Source organism: Typopeltis vanoorti, chromosome 2, assembly GCF_054136105.1.
Source record: "Typopeltis vanoorti isolate ZY-2024b chromosome 2, IOZ_Tvanoo_1.0, whole genome shotgun sequence".
Lineage (NCBI taxonomy): Eukaryota > Metazoa > Arthropoda > Arachnida > Uropygi > Thelyphonidae > Typopeltis > Typopeltis vanoorti.
In genome coordinates, this window is record NC_143550.1 from 149,510,289 (window position 1) to 149,533,669 (window position 23,381).

Sequence of the window (23,381 nt, forward strand, 5' to 3'; positions counted from 1 at the left end):
TATAAAACAGGCGAATTTACATGATTAATTATGAGGAAAAAATATCCAAATCTCGTTTTGGAGCATCTGATTTTCTACTTCTGGTATTTGTTTGAATCTGGGAATCTTTTCCCATCCTCCATGCACAGAAACAAACTTTGCAAGTTCTGTCCAAATACATCTCCACCATTTCGGTTATTTCTGGAGTCAGTGCATCTTTGAAAGATGACTTTACTTAAATAGTTTCTTTACCATCCAAATTGTATTCACCATCCAAATTGTATTCACCATCCAAATTGTATTCACCATCCAAATTGTATTCACCATCTAATTATTGCAAAAGAACTTCCCAAAGGGTTGGTACTTGATCCAAAGGAAATGTTACTGGAAGTTTTTAGGTGTCATCTGAGGAAATCATAAAATATAGAAACGTGAATAACTAGGAGATATTTACATATTTCTGTATTGTCAATCCCTTGGATTTTTCCATCGTAGCACTAGGTGATGAGTTTCACCAAGGAAAGAAAACTTCTTCAAACACGTCTTCTTGAGAAGACAATTTTTGCAGTAGGAGATCAAAAGGTAAAGAAGAAATTTAGTCACCATCTGCTTTATTTTGAGAATTACATGTACTGTATCAGTTAGTGACAGCGCTTCTGTGGATAAAACATCAAGGGGGAGCGAAGCCAAAATAGACAAAAAAAATCTGAAAGATGACATTTTGTCCCTGAGCATCAAGAACAAAATTGATCACAGAAGTTTTGATGTGTTTCTTCATTAAAATATGTGCATTGAGAATGCCAGTTCTCCAAACAGAGAACCTCACTTACCTAGCCCACTTGAAATTCTATATTTAGAAAGATCTTTGACTCACTAATCAAGCAGATTACAAGAAATATGATGGATAATGATGAGTTATTATTAGTTAGTTTTTGTAATACATTGAAGTTGTTGGGCTGTTACTTCAGCTCTGAACTTAAAACTCGCCAACGTCATATCACTAGCTGAAGGAGGCCTGTGCGATCTACGTTAATGGAAACTAATTATCCAAGCTGCATTTTGATCACCGTCTAGCTGCTGCAAATTAGCTTCCGATATCACATATTCTCACTTATGAGCGAAGCTGTGATAAGGTGCATTCATGATTTTAAGGAATTGGCCTACAATAGTCCTCTGCTGCTCTTAGTTGTATGTAGATAGGTTCATTAGTATTGTTTAAACTCTGGAGGTATTAATCCTTTGGTTTTTGATGGCAGTTTTAGTCGTCCATTGGTATTGGCGTGGAGGATAGGCGGTGGCGCTCGCTCCGTGGGATTATCATTGTGTCTATGAGAGGTCTTCATTGCGGTGGTTTCCTTTCGCCTCTTTTTTTTTTTTTTATCCCTTCCTGCTTGGGGCTAGTAGTTCTATCTTAGATGGTCGCAGGAGGTTGGCTTCTAGAGTCTTTGATCCTCTAGGGTTCTGTCATATAAGTTTGGAATGGGTTCTGAAGCGAAGAATTGGATTCAGCCAGGTTGTCTCCAGTAGTTGCTTTCTGAATAGGTTGAATGCATGGTTGAAATCGAGATCACCCAGAGGCGCCTACCACATTATGGGTGATGCAGTGAAATGGATCAATGCTCTCTGATACGCGGTACGGATACCTGATACTTTTGCATAGTGAGATGGTATTGCACTATAATCAAGTCGGTGTAACAATATCGCCATTGAATTGCTAAATTAAATTACGACTTCCCTCTTTTATATCATGAAAATCAGTGTCATGATGTGGTAGTCCTTATAAGGACTGGCTTAAAGGGGTGAAGCAAGAATGCTTTTCATATTCCCCGTTATCTGTAGAGGACAGTGTAGGGATAAGGTGTTATTGAGCAATTAAAGCTCTGATCATGGCAGGAGGGTAACAGCAATAGCCGAGCCTCAGTTAGAACTTCATTGGCTACTCACGGTCGATTGTTCATTTTTAATCCCCACCATGATGTGGTACGTTCTCATCCCCATTTTATCAGCTTTGGTGTATTATTATATTTTATTTATTTTATATTTATTTACATAAATATAAATTTTATTATATTTTGACTTATATTTATGTTATCTTTAATTATATTACAGTTATTTTATATTTAATTTATAAAATCTACGTTTATATTTTATAAAATATAAATATACATTTTATAATAAACCAAAAAATATAATTTATAATTTTTGATTTCTTCTGCACAGTTTTGAATAGTTGTTTCAGAATGCCGTATTTCACTAAAAATCATTTGCATAAAATAGTTCCATGGCCATTTACTAAAATAAAGAGCCAAAATGATTTCATTGTATTTCAATCCCTTTTCGTTTGAAAATAAAGTGACATTAGGTCGAAAGTATGTTTATATTCACTACCAGATTTTATTTGAAAATCATTAAGTCAAATACGTTCAATTATGAAGTTTTTTTTTTCTGGTCGGTGCTTGATATCAAATAGTCGCGGCTAGCCATTGACAAAAATCGATGTGCTGATATTGGCACGCCTATCAGTTCTTCATAATTTGACAATAAGTAAACAAATGATAACAAACCTTCCAGCAACTTACAATTAAAGACAATTCGAAAATATATCGTAATGCATTTTTTATCTTAAATGAAAAGACATCAAAGTTTTCGTTAGATGTTAGAGTTCACAGAGGATATGAAATAAACAAGAACAGAAAGAAAAATTGAAACATTTGTTTATAAAACTAGACTATTGAATGACACAAATGTACAATGGCTATATGAACAGAGAATTAACCAATATCTAGATAAAATAAAACAAAATGAAGAAATAGAATGGCTTAATATAAAAACGATACTAAATGCAGCCAGCAGCAAATGAAAGCTTAGGAAAGGCCAAAAAATTCAATAAAAGGAATAAACTGAAGATCTGGGATCAAAGAAATAATCAAAAAGAAAAAAGAAGCCTATCACAAATGGTTAAGCAGTAAAAGATTAGAAGATGAAATAGAATATAAAAGAATAAGAGCCATAGCTGAAAGAGAAGTCAGAAAAAGACATAGAATAAATTGTTTTTTTATTCTATGAATAAATCATGGAATAAATTGTTTCTAATTTAGAACATGCTTTATATAAAATAAGACCCAATGTATATAAGATTTTGAAACACTTAAATGCAGATACCTAAGAAAACATGAAATTAAACACGGAATTGAAATTAGAAGAATTTCTAAATTTCTACACAGAATTGTGGACAGACAAATATTTTAAAAAAAGACAACTGGCAAACACTTAATGAAAATGAAAATGGAATAACTAAAGAAGAATTAGAAATCAGCCCAAAAGAAACAAGAAATGGAAAATCACCTGAAGAAGATAGCTAGGTTCAGAACTATATAAATATGCAGGACCAAGATTCAAAGAAAGAATCCTATTATTTTTAAATAAAATTTATACAACTGGTAACCCCCCAATAGAATGGAAAAAAGCAATTGTGATTCCTATCTTTAAGAAAGGTAATAGAGATGACCCTAAAAACTATAGAGGCATCAGTATACTAAATTCCTGTTACAAAATATATAGCAGAATCTTAAATAACAAACTAATGAAATATTCCGAAAACTTTATTCTAGAAGAGTACAGAATGGATTTAGAAAAGGACGATCATGTATAGACCCAGCCTTTTGCCTAAAATTAATAATAGAGAAAAGAAGAGAATACGATTTAGAAACACATATCACATTTATTGACTTTGAAAAAGCATTTGACAGAGTTAAAAGAAACATATTATTTAACATATTAAATGAAAGACAAATACCAAATAATATCTCAAAAGCTATCACAAGTATATATGAAAATAATCAAATACAAATAAGATTAAATTATGAACTATCATATCAGAGAGAGAGATAAACCAAGGAGTTACAACAGACAGGGATGTTCCCTTTCAACAGCTCTTTTTAATATTTATCTAAATGAAATAATGATAAAATGGAATAAAAATTTCCATCAAGGTATTACACTTTCTCCTACTGTGAACTTAAACACTCTCCTTTTTGCCGCCGACCAAATAATAATTACACATTCTCAAGATAATTTACAGAAAGCTATTTTAGATCTAAATGAGATAGCCAAAGATTATGTTATGATAATAGCAACAGAAAAATCAAAACCTATGACCTTTAAAGGACAAGATCCAGCAAGAACAAAGATAGTAATAGATAACAAAGATCTTATCATTAGCCCTACCGGTCATAATGTATGGAAGCGAAATCTGAACAATAAAACAAAAAGACAAACAAAGATTAACAACAGCAGAAATGAAGTTTATGAGAAAAACTGCAAAGTATACCCTATTTGATCACAAAAGAAATGAAGAAATTATGAAAGAATTAAACCAAGAACCAGTAATTGAAAAAATTAAAAAATATAAACATAAATGGATGGAACCCGTTCAAAGAATGCAAAAAGAAAGATTACCAAAACAAGCCTTAAAATACAAGCCATTAGGGAAAAGAAAACCAGGACGTCCTCTTAAAAGATTCAACGATGACTTCTAAGGGGCCACGCTAGACCTAAATCCTTGATATGCATGATGATGATGATGATGATCGCAATGCATTTTCAAAAAATAAATAAGTAAATGAAAATAAAATACGGTTAGATGAATTATTAAGAATAATTTCTTAGAGTAGATCAACTAATGATTACACTTGTATTCTCTATATAGTGTACATAACATTAAAATAACTTTTGAAAGGAGTGTTACGATTATTTCCGAAATTTCCCAATAAACAGAACGGTTGACTTACATGAAAACAAGCAGTTGAGAGTTAAAACAAAAATTATACACGCAATAAATAAGGATAGTACATTAGTTCTTGGCGTAAACAGCGTAGCTAAATTAATCAAAATACGAGTCAAAAAATAATTGTAAGTTGGATTCAAATGCAAAGCTTTTAACAGTAATAATGCATATCTTACGAGTCGATTTAATAAACGAGTCGTAAGATACGCAAACTAAACCCGTTGTCATGGAAGCATTGCGTCACATAAGTGGATAAAGTGAAACTATTCTGGGTAATGCATCGTATATTTAAATATATATATTTAGAGAAATCAAATATGGTTCGAATATGGCAACTGGTTCTATCAACGAATTCTTTTGCCGGCGCATTGAAAAGGATAATTTCGGCTGTAGTAAGGAATATACTCGAGTAAACAAGTGACTTCGAAGGAGAATTAAATCGGGCATTGAAAGCCAGCCAGTATGTATTTACTATAAGAGGATCCATGGACTGCAAATCTAGACAAAGACCATATCATAAAGGCTAAAATGCGAATCAGTTAATTTTTAATAAAAAATTTTTTAAAAATTAACAAAATTATTTTAAAGTTCTATAACTATTCCTTCTGCCAGTGCGCAGACAGACATACATACGCAAAATCGCCATCCCCTTCTTTCTCATGGAACACGCAAAAGAAGAGAATACAAAAATTCCTTTCAATGAACATGGAACATGTTCGAAAAGGGGGGGGGGGGGCTTAAACTTCGCGTCTTTAATTTTTATTAAATAAATGAATAATAAAATAATTATAATTTAAACATAAATCCATTATCGCCTTTATACACCACAGGGATAGACGAGGCCATTTAGCCCTAATTAACTTTTTGAAGATTGTCAGGAAATCAATCTCTACCATTAGCTATCACAGATAGCTGGCCTATGACTATCAATGATTTACACAGGCATCAAGGGGGAGAGAAAAGCAAGAAATTGGGGCAATCTCGTAGGCCTTACACTATTATATATTGTCTGGAGTAGTATGAATGCTACTCCAGACATAATCGATTTTCTTAAGTTTCTGGTAGAAAAAACCTACTTGACTGTGCCAAATATCATGTAACTCAGGAAAACAGTCTGAAAAATCTGGGAAAAGTTCACTAGCTGGCGATAAGAAGCTAACTTATAATGATCTTTTGTTTTGTGGGAAAAGCCCTTTTTTACACAAACACCCTTATTAATATTATTATTTGATAACTGCAATAACACGATTTACTAAATGACTTAGGTTACTGAGAAGAAGAAAATTCCCGTACAGTAAGAGATAGATGATTTAATATTGCTTCTTGCAGAAACCAGAGCTAATATTAATTCACAACTACCTGTAATATAATGTTGTCAGTTAGTATAAAAATATTTAAATTTGTTTTAAAATTACGGAAGTTTTATGTAACATGTTATAACAGACAACTTTTTTTCTTTTGGTTTTTTAAAGTAAACAACTTTTACTATTAATGTGTTATCTATTGACAGGAATTGGCCAGTGTTATTTATTGATTCGTCTATATTTTAATAAACATAAGTATATATATATGCATATTAAAAAAATTCGATATTTTATTTCGTTTTCATACTTTTTTCTAGAGATTGTAGAAATTTATTTTTCCACGAATACCAAAAACAATCCGCTGTGAGCCAGTCTAATTTAAAGTACGACGCTTTGGTGTTCGTAGCTTCGATCTCAATATCAGTCCTTGTGTATGCATTATGTAGTGCACAACATCACATATGAGTTCTTTATTATTAAAATATTCAGAAAACTAAAATTGTTAAACAGTGAACAACGGGAATGATGGTAACTTCACTTGAATGTCTGCATACAATAGATATAAACCAATATAACCTGGGAAACAATGAACACTTGATGTGGTTCGAAATGAGAAAAATCTGTAAAAGTATTTTCAGATATGAAATTGGACATGCAGTGCACGAAAGATTCCAATCCGCCCATGGAATTTTATCAATGATATTACGATTTCTTTTATCTCAACAGAAGGGAATAGTTTTTTTTTTTTTTTTTTTTTTTTGTATGAAGCTTTGATGAGCTCCTACTTGTTATATTGGATACATGTATGAATTTCCATTATAGGAAAATATTGATTTGTTAGTAGGGATGGGTAAAAAGAAGAATGAGGCAACAGTAATTGAAACTGGGATGACTTATGATGCAAGGTTGGAGGTTGGTGGACTGCGGTTATTAGAAACAACGTATTTTTCCGTGGAGCATTCCTAATAATATAGATGCACAAGCTTATGAATAAATATAAATGTAATATAATAGATATAATATTCGCGAAGAAATATTTGAATTTTTGACAAGTCGAATAGCTGTTTTATCTTTTAATACCAATTATTTCCATGATTCCTTACCATTTTCTTCAATAACAATCACATCACTACTTCCCCAAACTCATTTCATCGTGCTTCTGTATGGACAAAGAAATCTTTTTTTCCCGGCTTTCCCGTCGCACTACTAAAAAAGTTATATTAATAAATTAAAGGTATACTAAAATTACTGTTGTATTTTTTATTATTTTAAAGTTAAGTTAATGATTATAAAGTGCATTTTAAAAATGTTTTAGGTTTCATAATTTTACTATATATTAAGATATTTTTTAAATAAAATTAAACTAGAAACTCGCTAATAAGGAACCTAAGAAAATGATCTGGGGGTGTACTACAGGAAAATGCCTTAAAGAAAAATTGGCCTAATTTTGCACATTGCATTGGAGAACCTGAAGGAGGTTGCGGTGGTGCAGGATTATTTTTCATGGCACAGAAGCAATCCACTTTTTTGTTCTTTTTAACTCACTGGTGGAGAGGTTATCATCTATGTTCTGGGTGATGCTGAAAGTGCTTATTTCTAAAATGAAAGACTGGAAGGTCTCTTCCAGCACGATAAAGCTCACCCTCTCGTCATCTAGCAAAGTTAATTATTGTTTGTTTTGTAGATAAGAACGTGTCTTTAATGAGTTGGTCATCTCGTAGCACTGATCTTAACTCTGATTAAATACTTGTGAGATGAAGGAGGTGTTGGGAATCATCAGTAGCAGAAATCAAAACAGTCCAACGTAAATAATACAATATATTTACCATACTTATCAGAAAGATGGGGATGTGTATCAAGCTTAGAATAAACGATATGATACAGGCAAAAGTAGAATTACGTTTTTTTTTTTAAAAAAAGAGTGATTTTTGATCTTTGTCTTTACTTCTTAGGTTCCAATCCCTTTGGCAACAAGAGAATTGGAATTGGAAACTGGTCTTTTCTTTAATAGAATGCACATTCTCATTTCTTCTCTTGATTAACTGCGATGGAAATGAGTCATATACAACATGATATTAATACGATAATAAATTGGTTAAAAAAACGAGATACTACGATCAGAGGCACCAGTCTAAGTTAGAAGAAGAAGAGTCACCATACAACAACGCTATCACAGTTTTTCAATGTTCCACAGTCCAATCACAGCAACCTCTGCACCATGCAAGCAGAACCCCGAACATTGTTTCGGGTAAAACTTGTTTGCAGGAGACCTTGCATGGAAGCAGAGATTATTTGAGTTTCATCACGGAATGTTTTAGCAGAAACTTCTACTGATGGGGATATATACTCTGAACTCCTCTTTTGATAGATTTCTTTGATGGACGAAGAGAGGAAAACAAATCCTTTTCACTCTCCTAATTCTTGCTTTAGTTTACATGGTCTTAAGATTTCTTTCAACATAGTTCAGGTAAATGATCAGAAAATTGACGGACTCCGTTGAATTCTAAAGGCTGGAAGATCTAATCTAAAACTCCTTTTAGGCTACAATGATTCTATTGACTTTTCTGAATCATTGTGCTAGAGGTTCCAAATAAATCTTTTCAATCCTGAAATGAAGATGTTTCCACCCGAAAATCTTCCAACTTTTCACTGTAGAAACTTCAAGTAGTGTTGCAGTGATGTTCTTGCTTTTTTTGTATTGCTAAGATGCTTTCTTTTTTTTTTTCGGGTAGTGTAGCAGAGATGCCTATGCTCAAGAGATGCTCTACTTCCAATCTACTTTTGAATAACCAGCTCAGCGCTCATCTTGAATTCGCTATAACTATCTATTACTACGCACTAAAACTGAAACATTTTCCACTGTCCATTTTGTCGCGTCTAATTGTTTCCAGTTGCCAAACCTTAATTTTTTGTGTTTGTGGTTCCAAAACACACATCGAAGAAGATTATTACAGGTATCCTTCCTTATTCGGATATGATTTCTTGTCCTATAAATACTTACGCCAAAACTTCTCAAAAGTCAGTGTACTTTCTTATCTACCTGAAAGTATTTATTTTCCGACGTCCCATTTCCTAATCAGAGATTTCAATTTCAATGAAATAACCATTCCATAAAAAATAAATACATTTTCTTTCCTTTTTAAAAAAAAATAAAAAAAATATCATTGTTTCCGCTTTAGTAAAAAATGGTGCCTTCCTCTGAATGAGTATTTTGGTTAAATTTTATTATCGAGCCATTCTAACTTCTTTAACCCTGGATCTCCATTGTTATCAGCAATCGAAACCAGGCCTTTCCGACCAAAGGGCTTCGTCTATAACGACTGAGTTACGGTGGCTCGTCAGCAGTAGTTGCGATGTAATAATCTTTCCCTGCTATTTGTTGACAACTTTTTCCTTGGATGACTCTGAGAAATATTTCCAAGTATGGATTACTTTAGAGTTCTCGTATGTCTTCGGCCAAAGTCACAATTTTTCCAACCTTCCTCTTGGCGCATCTACAGATGTGCCAATCACTCAGTCAACCAAGCAGGCAATCTAAAAAAGTAGAATAAAACAAAATAGGTTTAAAATAGTTTTTCAAATTATTGCGCAACTAGTCTTGTGCACCAACATCCAACTTAGAGCTGGATATAAACATTTTTAGCCCTCCCATCATACGAATATCTCCACTTATAGATGGTGGTGGATGGTTCCTTATCCTCCCACTATTCAACTAATGCCGGGGTTCTTCAAGGTTCTGTTCTCTCACCAACCCTCTTCCTACTATATATATCAATGACCTACTTCAGCTAACCTCCAACCCAATATACAGTTTTGCAGACAAAGCACACTGCACTCCTCTGTTTCTTATGATAAACCTTACTCTGCACAACTCACCTCAACCTACAGAACATCAAACACCACTGCCCTCAAACTCCAAGCCATCCTCCAATGGGGTTCAGATAACCTAGTCAATTTCAATGCTAATAAGACCCAGTACTGTCTTATTTCTCATAAAAAGAAACCATTTTCTGCCAGTATTATTTTTTGACAACACCTAAATTTCCAGACAATCTAAGAGTCTTGGAATTACCCTGACATCAAGCCTCTCCTGGCATAAACAAATCATAACCGTTGCATCCTCAGCTTTTAAAAAACTAGGATTTGTCTTTCGCTCAAGACTTTACTTCGCCCCTAAACAGCTGTTAACCTTATACAAATCACAAATCCGTCTAGCTATGGAATACTGCTCTTACATATTGGGTGGGATCCCCAAAAGTTCCCTCAAAATGCTCGACTCAATACAGAGGAGAGCAATCAGACTTATTAATGATCCATCTCTTACCAACTCACTCCCGTCACCATCACACAGACAATCGGCCTCCGCACTATATGTTTTGTACAAATCGATGTTATTTCAGATGAAAATGTTCATCTGAAATAACATCGATTTTCCCACTTAGTACTAAGCTCGTTGGAACACGTGCAGTTCAAGTTTCTTTTCTTCCTCCTTCATCCCTGCAATTACTGCAGTGTGGAACAGTCTCCCCCACCCCCCACTGCTGTGTTTCCCAAGGAATACAATATAAGTCATTTAAATCAAATGTGAACAAGTCCAAACCCACCATCCATACACGGTATACTAATATACTATAAGTTGATCAACCAACCTGTCGCGTATGGACTCAACATAAAAAAAAAAAAAAAAAAAAAAAAAAAAAAAAAAAAAACTTATGGATGTTCTCCAATCTGAACCAACTAGTAATCATAGCGTCTATAACAAAATCAGTAATCTGAAGAAGATTTTGCTAAAGTTACCGAAACGTCATCTAATCACCAAAATAAAGAAACAATATTGTAAATATATATTTTTTTAAAAAAATTAATAGAAATTTAACTGAAAAAACGTATTACATCAAAGCACAGACAAATTACAAATCAAGCTTTGGAAACAAAACTTTCAGTTTCGAATTTTCAACTTGTAAACATTTAGAGCTTTTATCGATATGTAGCAGGCCATCACGTAATGTATTTCAAGCATGGATGGAGTCTCCTTTCTCTGTTTTTCTTTCTCGTCCTCCTCCCTCGTGAAAAGAAGAATTCGAACGAAACAACTATGATTGCCGTGATGATAGAATCACGAGAGCACTCTCGACTGCACTCGAAGAAAACACGGAAGTAATATCCTCTGAGAGCACGGGGGAAACATAAAAACATCACGTTTGACATGGACTCGACTCGATATTAGTTTATGGCTACATCTGTACCACAATGGCAACGATACTTGGAAACATGTGGGTTGACATTTATGTCTGCCATGAGAACAGCTTCGTTTTACAACAGGAGAAAACAGCTTTAACGGGTCAAGGACAATCCCTTACCAGATATCCTGTCACATAATTATTTTGCTTGACTGTCTTCAGTTGTCATTACAGAACAAGAGAACGATATCGACCCCAGCAATAAATACATCACGACAACGGAAAGACAATACTGAGCCTCCGTCCACCCACCCACCCATACACACACACACACAATCTGCGTTGGAGTGGAGAACAGAGAAATGAAAGTTTAATGGTTACCTTAACCCGTTATGTAAACGAAGCGAACCCTTCTTTTTTCTGTATCATCTGACTGATGATTTAAAATAACGAGTAAGAAAATAACGCAGGAAATTATTAAAAATATATACTGGGTTATCAAAATTAAAGGATCCCAGTTTAAGGCCTTGTGGAGCGCCATCCAGTGATCTCAATGCTACCAAACTTAGCAGGAATACATTGTGCATCTTGCGGAAGCGATACCTGAGGGGAAAAAAAAGTTGTTCCAAAATTCTCCATCAAAGGCGTTGTAAACACCAATTGCATGGAATTTCCATATCGCCAGGAAATGGATTGGAAAACTGAATGGATTTTTCCATTCATTCTGGATGTTGATACTGTCCATAATGATGGTACTAACCGTTGCCCAAACGTGCTTTGCTAGTGAAGCTGTACTACCTAAACAACTACACAATGCTGTTGCAGCACTCCGTGAATTTCGTGTACTGAACAAATCTCGACGAGGTGCACTATCTCCATGTGTTCTGCGACAAATGATTAGTCGTTTTAAAGAAATGGGATAGGTGGGAGTTATACCTGGCAGAGGTCACAAACCAATCAGTTCACAACAAGTGAATGAAGTTGTTACTGCTGTTGTGGAGCAGACCATGAATAACAGCTTTGGTTCCTGCAGGGCACGTGCTGTGTCACAGATGGATATGCCTTACACACACACACACACACACACACACTGTCTGGAAAAATTCTACGGGCGATTCTCCATTTCTGTCCATTCGCTTTAACATTCCTTGCTCGAGTGGAGTTGGACCCTTCGTGGCCGGGGATGGTTTCTTGGGGAGATAAGGCTCACTTTTACCTGAATGGAGCTGTAAATGCCCACAATTGCTGAGTATAGGCTATGCAAAACCCTCATGCAATCCAACGAATTCCTTTGCATTCATTCAAAGCTACTGTCTCTGGTGCCGATGTACGGCTTCGTTTATCATCGACCATTGTTTTTTGAGGACATTCGCCAGTAGAGTGCTGTGACCTGCTCAATTGCCGCCAAGAGACATCGCGATATGATAAACAATTTTGTTGAACCACAGCTACTGTAGCCCTTGTGCATGGATTCAGTCAATTTCATGCACGCCGTCCACACATTGGTCCGTACAGGAGGTTCTGCAAGAGAATTTCCCGGAAGCCAGAGGTGATCAGCCTTGCGTTTCCCACTGCATGGTCCCCTCGTTCATCTGATCTGATCCTCCCCTTCCTGTGACTTCTGCTTCTGGGGATTTCTCAAAGACAGGATTTATCACGATCATCCCGATAATTTGCCAGCGCTGAAAGACAGCATAACGCAGCATCGGTCCCCACCAGCTGCTTTCGGCCGTTGAACAGACGGTACGAAGGATACGGTTGGTGGCATACAGGAAGGGCAGCACATTGTGCGCGTAATACATAATAGAAGTGAATAGAAATGTGTTATTATTCTTGCGTCGCTTTTCTCCTTCTTACATACACACAGAAATTGCATCTGCATTCGGTACATCATACAGAGCCCCTGGTGGTGAATGTTGGAACTACATTTTTTTCTTTTAGATATCGCTTCCTCCTGAAGCACGGTGCACTCATGCAGTTTCGCATCATTTCGATCACCGAGAGGCTTTCCACAAGGCGTTAAATTGGGATACTTTAATTTCGATCACCTAATTTGATTATTATCCTTTTGTTAGCAACACAATTCATGATCATTACTGAATTTTGGACAGTTCGTGGTAATGTTACATTAAAAAAAATGATCCAGTTGAAATGACTCGATGAAGTTAGGAACTATCATTTCGAACGCTTCATTGCTTCGTTACATTCCATGGCTAAATGGAATTCTATCAAAAGTCGACCATCCGGGAGTTTCAATCCTAGTTTTTCTCCTCAAAACACACAAACTGACTCAGTGAACAAACATACCAGCAGACAAAAAATAGTTATATGGACAAGGAAGGTAAGTAACGGAAAACCACGTTGTTCTAGAATAATTCCCTAGTAAAGTAGCATTGCTACTCCATCAACTATTTGAAAGGAAAAAAAAATAAATAGACGGTTATGCCTTTTTGCAAAACACACTTGAGAATCACTCCGGATAAAAAGAAGAGCGCCATCTATGAGTTAGGAGCAGAACTATCGTTCATTTTTCAATTACTCGGATAAATAATTACAGGCAAGTTAATCAAGTAGACAAAAAAAAAAAAAGAAAGAAACCTATCCTATGAACGGTAGGCCACACGGCTATTGCTTTTCTCTTCACTCTCTCTTCATTTCTGGTTTGCAGAGTTTTCTCAGGGGTTCCATCAAGGCATCTATCTTCTTACAGTGTATGCCCAGCTCATTCAATCTTTTCCGATAGCATTTGCCTTCATACTTTCCTATCTCAAACTGTATCATCCATCAAATTTCATTCTTTCTCTCATCTCTCTTTCTACTCCTTGCTTTCCCGTTCTTTTCGGTTTCCATAGCTTCTCTCCTTCCCACTCAACGCCTTTTTAGTCGACTTTTATTCTGCACATAACTCTTCAGTCTCCAAACTCTCTTAGACAGCCCCTTTCACCAACACCAATTTTAAACGTCTCCTATGTGTTATTCCTTATCCAGTCTTTTCTACGAAACCCACATATCATCTTCAGCACAGTCATCTTATTCACTGGCCATACAACATAGCAAGTATTATTTCCGTTTTATAAAAACCTTCCTCGGTTTTAATCTTACGATGATTCTCCAAGGATCACCACCTCTTATTTTAGCCGTGGAAATCTATATTTTCATCTACGACTCATACGACATACTCCATCTTTTGTCAACTAAACTTCAACCTCCTCGAGGTTTATCCCTGAATGTTCGAGACCAAAGCGATAGAGGTCAGAATGTAGCCTTTTAATCTGTTTAGACTAAACCCAAGTTTAGTCTCGGGGAAATGGGAGAATTCCTCCACCTCCGTATGAGACCGACTGTATCACGTCATCTGAAAATCCCTCATAAATTCCTCGTCTCGTAGGCAAGATTCGAAAGTAAGTCTTTACGGCCTAATCTACGAACCTGTTTAATGAGCGCGTGGGCAAAAAAGACCTGAGTGCTCTAATAAGCCCACCCTAATCGAGGGAAGCACTGGCGTCGACCGCGGATACTGCGTGCCAAGTGATCTCACAAATGTTCAATGAGATTGAAATTAGGAAAACTGGGAGGCTAAGTCTATGGAATGCTTGGATTCCAGGTGGTACCTCAGCCTCCCAGTTTTCCTAATTTCAATCTGATTGAACATTTGTGAGATCACTTGGCACGCAGTATCCGCGGTCTTCAGAGCCATTGGGCCACATTGTCACCATGTAGGACAATACTTCGTCAAAACTATCCCTAGGTAAGAATTAGCGGTCGATGGGGTGCGTTCAATGGAAATGAGATGACCCAGTGATATCCATGAATCCTTATACCAGAATACCTCCATCAATGTCCTCTTTCTGGCCAACTGTGCAGTTTGGTTGATCGGAGACAGTTGGATGGTCATAATATTTCGGCTCTTGATAGCAAATCTCATGTATACAGAAGAATACACCATTTGAATAAAATACTATTTATAATGGGATTATTTTCAGGCTTCAAAACATGGTATGCAAATTGTACAAAGGGCGACTTAATCTGTGTCTAAGTAAAGTGTAATTAGAATATTCACGAAAGGTCAAAAAATATATTTCTTTGTATACCGGAGGTGTCCTATAATTTTAGGATAGTTTATCAAACTTTTATAAGTGAATTGTACAAATGTTTTATATTAAAATGAATCCTAGTTCTCTGGTCATGAATTCTTTAGTATCTCTACTTCAATGCAACATTCAAAAATATATTTCTTTGAACTACCCAGTTTCCTTAAAAACCTACTGCATGGTTTTACTATCCACCCGTTTTTATTTGGCAAATTGCTGGTCGCAGGTGCTTTCATAAGTTCAGCAACTCGGAGCGCACTTCTCGTCTCTCATCGAATACAGTGTGATCCTTCGGTTCAAATGCTTACAGAGAAGATTAATCGCCAAGATTAAAATACTTCTCCCAAGGGCAAAATCACTTTGAATACACATCAGTTGTAGGATTTACTTCCATAGTAAAGATCGTGGCAATAAGTAAATAGCGAAGAGTTCATCTCTTTTGATCTTGTAACGATAAAAACATCATCCACTCTGCTAGAAAAATCTACTTGTTCGGTTGCTATGGAAACGGGACCCATACTTTATATTTTCTGAGTAAGTTCGGGCAAAAGATGTCAAATCGATACTCCAAGGACTTAGTAATTGATCTGAGCGAGGAAATCTAATGGAAATTCGGTGTAATATTCATGACCAACGTGCTCGTCACATATTTCACTTAATAATTTTTTCAAGTACGCTTACTTCGGTTTGTTTACTAATTAAAGACTTCAAATGGATTGTGGAGTGTCAACAGCATGAATTTGAGCCATTTGTAACAAATTAAAGGAAGGGAGAAAAAAACCACACCGCTGTGTGAAAGATTGATGTGCTGAAACCACACATTGTTTGTTTTTAATTCTGCGTTTAGAATCTGAAACAAAATTCTGTTTCGAATCATTATTTATTTCTCTGTTTGAGAGCTTCATTTAATTCGATTAATGTTTGCTCGACTGTTATACAAGTTCATAATTATTGTTTAAAACTGATGGAATCTAATTTATTCCTTAAGTAATTTATTCATTATGAAAGCGATGTAACTTCACCTGCTTGCCCAACGAAACTTAAGTATTCCCCGTTCTAATTCTCATCAAATAGTTCAAATGCTAAATCATCGGAAGACTTTTTTAGGGTAGCTAGGGTTATTGCTAAGGGCTAAAATAAATTTTGTGTGGACACTCTCTTTCTAATTAAGTTTCTGTATCTCTGTGGACTTTTTTCAATTGATTTTTTTTTTACTAAATCAACACCACATTATTTTTTTTATATGACTTCCTCACCCCCCACGAAAATTTGTCAACCTAGAGTTCATTAGTTCCGTGTATTGCCTTAAGGATAATTTCTATTTTTATTAATTTTATAGATGTTTTCTGTTATACAGGGTTTACAAACCGAACGTGTCACTTTTTGTAGCCACTTCTAGATTCCAATAAGTGGGACGATGGTGTATCACACCGGGCGGTAAAATTCATCTCCCACCTCACAATTTCGGTTACGATTTGAATCATGAATATTTCATTCATTGTGTTTATTTATTTATTTTTACGTTCACACGGATTTCAGCTGTTGTCTGATACGGCACTATAAAACTAAAAAATCAGTTGCTTTATATTAATATTTATATAAATACGACCAACATTATATTACTTATTATGATAAAAGATTATAGATATCCTGAAAAGAAAGATGTGAATGAAACATTGTTCTGAACGAGTAATTGTCGCAATTTACTATCCGAATCCTTATTTAGATTTGAGTAATATTGATATAAAATAAAATACAAATATTGTATATCACTACGTTCTTTTCACTAGTATCCGCCCCCAAGTAGTCGCTTATAATATTTTTCTCACTTAGCTGATATTGATTATTTTGTCTTCTTATATTTGTGTATTCGGTATAGTATATAAATTGAAAAATATCTGATACTTCGTTGGTTTAATGAACAGTTAGTATTGATGGTTTTGCCCTTCCTCTGTTACGTTTTTGTATTATATATAGAGAGAATACATAGCGCTATGGTGACTCTACAGTGCAATTCATCATCAGTGGAGACTTCTTTATTTGGTGTGAAATATTTTTTTTTTTTTTTTTTTTTGCTACTTTTACGGTTTAAAAGAGACATTGAGCAGTTGGGCGGAGGATGCGGCCTTATCGGGCTCACCATGGTTAGTGTTACCGTTACTAGCATGCATGTTGTATATGAATGATCTTCAAAATCGATGACCCACGTTGTATTGATTTTGGTAGTCCAATGTAAAGTATTAGAGAAAAATAAGATTGTGAGTTCAAGTCTGTTATCTCGTTGGCTGCCTTTACAGTGTAGAGAAAGGGTTGTCAGAGATTAACAAGGATTAGGAGACGGGGCTAAACGAAAAGAGAAGTTAAAACATCATTGTAGAAGGTTAGAAGAAAAAGACTACGGTTTTCCAGCTTAGAATTTAACTTTGACTCCAAAGCTGTCTTCAAGACAGTTTTACTAACTGTATGAAGTTTTGATTTGATGCTAAGTGTTTTGGAACTCTTGAGATCCAAAGCGATAAACTTAGATAACTTTCTGAAACTCAAAAAGAACAAAAACAACATTTAGTTTTTTTTAAAAAAAAATCCTTACTTAGAGCTGTTAAATGGTTTTAAAAAATAGACAACAGTCCATGCATGCATTCTTAAAAATATTCCAAAATAAATCAAAAATAGCGATGCAGTCTCTCAGAACACTTACTAACGAAGAAAAAGCAAATAATAAAGAAAGAAATTTATTAAGAAGTAAAACCATTCATCATTTTCCCCCATTCTTTATTTTCCCTATTCAAGAAAGAAAAAAATATAAAAGAACATTAAATAAACATTCTATAAAAACAAACATGTGAAATATAAATATAAATAAAATATATGAAAGAACTAATACAATACAGCAATTAACATATTATTTAATTTTTAATATATATAAAATAAAAAGGTGTATTAGTATTAAAAATTTATACTAAAAATATAAAAACAAATATATAAATAATACATTTCAATCAAAAGGTAATAAAGTGTTTATTTTTTTCTTTAATATTTTTATATAAAAAATAAAATTATAACATATTTTAAATAAACCGCAGACGTGAAGCCAGACAGTACTGAATATTTGCATTTTTAGGTACTTCGAGATAGTTAATATTTATCTATATAAACAAGCTTCTTTATATTGATAAGATTAATTGATTTTTAGGTGCTTAATCCTTGAACATTTATTGATTCCATGTAATGTTTTCCATTAATACTAAGCTAGCATATGTTTGCACATTTGCACGGAGATATAACGAAATTTCTGCAGCCAGCAGATGGCCTTGGTAATTAAATAAATTATGCCTATCGTTGACGCAATGGTGTTGCAAATGAATTTAAACCGTCACAATGTCTGAGTAACCAACCAATAGCAAAGACCAGCAATAGTGATAGTTTCGTGGCAATGAACTGTGACTGAATTCACTCATTACACTTCGAATGACCTCAGTTGTATCTGTAGCCCAAAACCAGCACTTGCATCATGCATTTCAATTTACGTAAGCTGATAACCATTATTCATCTGGGTACACTTAAGAAGGATTAAGCATCTCATTATATTTTTAAAATACGTGGATTTCCACGCACAAAACGAGTTTAGAAACTATTCATCCATCATGTATTATTGGATGTACTTAATCATGGACTATTATTGACATTCTGTGGTCAAAATGATACTCACGTTTCTATGATCGTGCGTTAAGTTTGCCGACACTCTACGAGATTAAAATAGTAAAGAAAAACTAAAACTCCTAAGGGGTCTTACAGTGGTTTTATTTTATTTATTTTTATTTATTTATTTTTTTTTTGAATTTTATGAAATTTGATGGTTAATGTTCAGAGCGATGTTTTCGTAACACAGAGAAGCTCCCGAAACATCACGATAATATTTGCGAAATCAATGGAAAATATAAACCATCGAAGCTTTAAAAACATTTCGAAACTGCATTATTAGACAACAATTAAGACCATCTGTATACGATTTTTGTTTGGTCGTATGCACGTGATTATTTACATTGTTAAACCCAGTTCAGGAGTGAACAAATGTTGTTATTATTATTATTTATTATCTGAAGGATTTGAAATATAATATTTCAGCATAGCTTGCTAGAACTGAATGAACTTTGTTACTTAGGATCAACACTCACCTTTAAAATTTGTCAAGTCATTTCAGATGGAATGGTAACGTTCCACATGTTCTAATAATGTACGAGATTGTCACCATACCAGAATACTATTAAGAAAACGCGTTTTTTCAATAATTAATTATGGTCATTTCTTTGCTTTTATCCATAAAAACAACGTAGAATCTAGCAGTCATGATTTTCCATGCAGTACAACACCTGGTGGGGGTTGACCCACGGAACTGATTTCCATTCGATGATGTATATTAGTAGCTTTGTTGCTAACAAAGGTGGGCTGCAACACTTTCATGAAAATTCGTGGCCTATAGCTCTCTATGTGTGGTCATAGAAAGCACATATTGGATTATACGAGGCTGCTCATATCTCTACAAAACATTCTCTAGCAGGTGATGCTAGATGAAGTATAACCAGCCTTGTTCCTGACGTGACGGTTTTAGGCCTACCTTTTATCATATCTTGGAATCAATATCAGCTACGAACTTCCATTTTAATGTGTATGGCAGAGGTCGGCAACGCTACTAGTAATTGCTGGCGTTATGGCGCCCTCAAACTATTTAACAGAAGTCTGAAGTCCGAAATCTTCGAAGTGGGAATAACTAAACATTAAAATTCCCTTCTGAATAAATATTTTTTATGAAATATCTCACTTAATGCAACATTATAAAATTGAGTATGACACATTTTTTCCCTTGGTGGGTGAAGAAAGAATTCTTTTTATATTTCCCGTTCTCTGTAGAAGAAAATGTATAGATGGAGTGATATAAGCTCTGATCATGGCAAGAGAGTAACAGCAACAGCAGAGCCTCAGTGAAAACGTCATTGCCATCCATTACCCTCATTGGGTACCCATTTCAGTCGCCTCGTGCGGACTACAGAATTGCTAATCTTATCCCGGCCACCATACGCGATGAGTCTCACACATTAGTTCTTATAAGAACTGGGCGATGGACTGAGTCTTTGACTCTTTATCCCGTCATCTGAATGAAGTAAACCTGTGTGGATGGAGTGTTATTGAGCTAAAAAGCTCTAGTCATGGCTGGCTAATGGGAATAGCCGAGCCTCAGTTAAAACTTCATTGGCTACAGTATTGCCATTTGTTACCCGGGAAGTCCTAAAAAAAACTTTTAAATATCTTACTTTATCTATTTAAATAAAATTATTGAAATATTTTTATGGTGTTTATTTTAATACCACATATACTTTTATTTTTTCTTAAAGAAACAAAATAGTGCACTTTTATTTTAAAATTAAATTATTAATATAATAAGATTATTAAAATATTTAGAGCTATTCTTTCTTTTATTAATTTATATAAAATTATTAAAATATTTTTGTTGTTTTAATATTACCATAACGTTTTTATTTTTATTTATTTGTTTTCATTAAATGTCATTTTATATACATTAAATAGTAAATAAAAAAATAATAAATAATGAAAAATTTACTCTTTAATGTAACAGAGTTTAAAAATAAATAAATAATACTCTCTCTCTCTCTCTCTCTCTCTAAGTAGTAAAAACTATTTTTAACGTATATTCAGCAAATCAGTGGCAAAAATTCAGAATTTAGTTTTGGAAGGCACAATTAATAAATGGAAATAAACGAGAAATAGATTATTGAGAACTGTTTATTAGATTGCTATCGTGTTTCTTATATTATTAATATAATTTCTTTTGATTTTTGATATTTGCATTTATTATTATTTTTCTATTTATATCGTACTTTAAAAGAACAGAAACGGATATTTTATTTTGTTTGTTTTCTTTATTCAAGAAAGAAAAAAACTTATAACAGTATGTTTTTTACGACACCCTTTTACATACTACATCTATAAAAAATATATATATATATATATATATATATATATATATATATATATATATATATATATATATATATATATATATATATATATATATATATATATATATATACTACATCTACATATGGGAATCAATCGACCGTGAGATGCGGTGATTGATTCATTAATGCCCTTGGGGGTGATGGATAGCAACGCAAAGCTGTACCAATGAAGTTTAACTGAGGTTCGGTTGTTGCTCTTACCCCCTTGGGCGATGAGTTTTTGAGTTCGCTCTCTTAAGGTTTTTGCCTTAAGGGAGCACTTTGAGTCTCCGGGGAAGGTATTCTCCGGCACGGCCCGCTGAGGGGTACTTGCCGGTGAATTATTTTCCTCGGAATGTGAGCGGTTCTGCTCGGTACTCGAGTTTCACTGAGTAGAACCAACGCTGAGATTTGGACGGTCTTTCGCCCACGAATGAGTGGCCTAGAGATCGTCCGATATTTTTGAGATATCACCTTTACTTACACATACGGTGATTGATTCATTAATGCCCTTGGGGGTAACGGATGGCAACAATGCAATGCTGTACCAATGAAGTTTAACTGAGGTTCAGCTGTTGCTGTTACCCCCTTGGGCGATGAGTTTTTGAGTTCGCTCTCTTAAGGTTTTTGCCTTAAGGGAGCACTTTGAGTCTCCGGGGAGGGTGTTCTCCGGCACGGCCCGCTGAGGGGCTGTGTCGGTGAATTATTTTCCTCGGAATTTGAGCGGTTCTGCTCAGTGGTCGGGGAGCCCGTCACTGAGTGGAACCAACGCTGAGATTAGGACGGTCTTTCGCCCACTATGGAGTGGCCTAGAGATCGTCCGTATTTTTGAGATTTCACCTTTACTTACATAGTCGGTGATTGATTCATTAATGCCCTTGGGGGTGATGGATAGCAACGCAAAGCTGTACCAATGAAGTTTAACTGAGGTTCGGCTGTTGCTCTTACCCACTTGGGCGATGAGTTTTTGAGTTCGCTCTCTTAAGGTTTTTGCCTTAAGGGAGCACTTTGAGTCTCCGGGGAAGGTGTTCTCCGGCACGGCCCGCTGAGGGGCTTTGTCGGTGAATTATTTTCCTCGGAATTTGAGCGGTTCTGCTCAGTGGTCGGGGAGCCCGTCACTGAGTGGAACCAACGCTGAGATTAGGACGGTCTTTCGCCCACTATGGAGTGGCCTAGAGATCGTCCGTATTTTTGAGATTTCACCTTTACTTACATAGTCGGTGATTGATTCATTCAATCCAATACCCTTGGAGGGTAATGGATGGCAATGCTGTAGCCAGTGAAGTTTTAACTGAGGCTCGGTTATTGCTGTTACCCTCCTGCCATGATCAGAGCTTTCATAGCTCAATAACACCTTATCCCTACACAGTCCTCTACAGATAACGGGGAAGATGAAAAGCATTCTTGCTTCGCCCCTTTAAGCCAGTCCTTATAAGGATAAGGACTACATATACATATATATATATATTTAAGCCAGTCCTTATAAGGATAAGGACTACATATACATATATACATATATATATATATATATATATGTAGGAAGTATTTTTACCTTTGGGATCAGATAGACTTGCATCAATTGCAGGCGCAAACTTGACTTTTAGTCTGTTTGTTTACTTGGGAAATGGAGTAAAACCAGGTTTTAAATTACTTGGTATCTTTAACATATATATATATATACATATATACATATATATATATATATATATATATATATATATATATATATATATATATATATATATATATATATATATATATATATATATATATATATCAGATTTCTAACACAGCAAAGTTCAGAGGAGGAGTGATGAATCCAATGCCCTTGGAGGGTAATGGATGGCAATGCTGTAGCCAATGAAGTTCTAGCTGAGGCTCGGCTATTGCTGTTACCCTCCTATCATGCTCAGAGCTTTAATTGCTCAATATCACCTTATCTCTACAGATAACGGGGAAGATGAAAAGCATTCTTGCTTTGCGCCTTTAAGCCAGTCCTTATCCTTATAAGAATAAGGAAGCAAAGT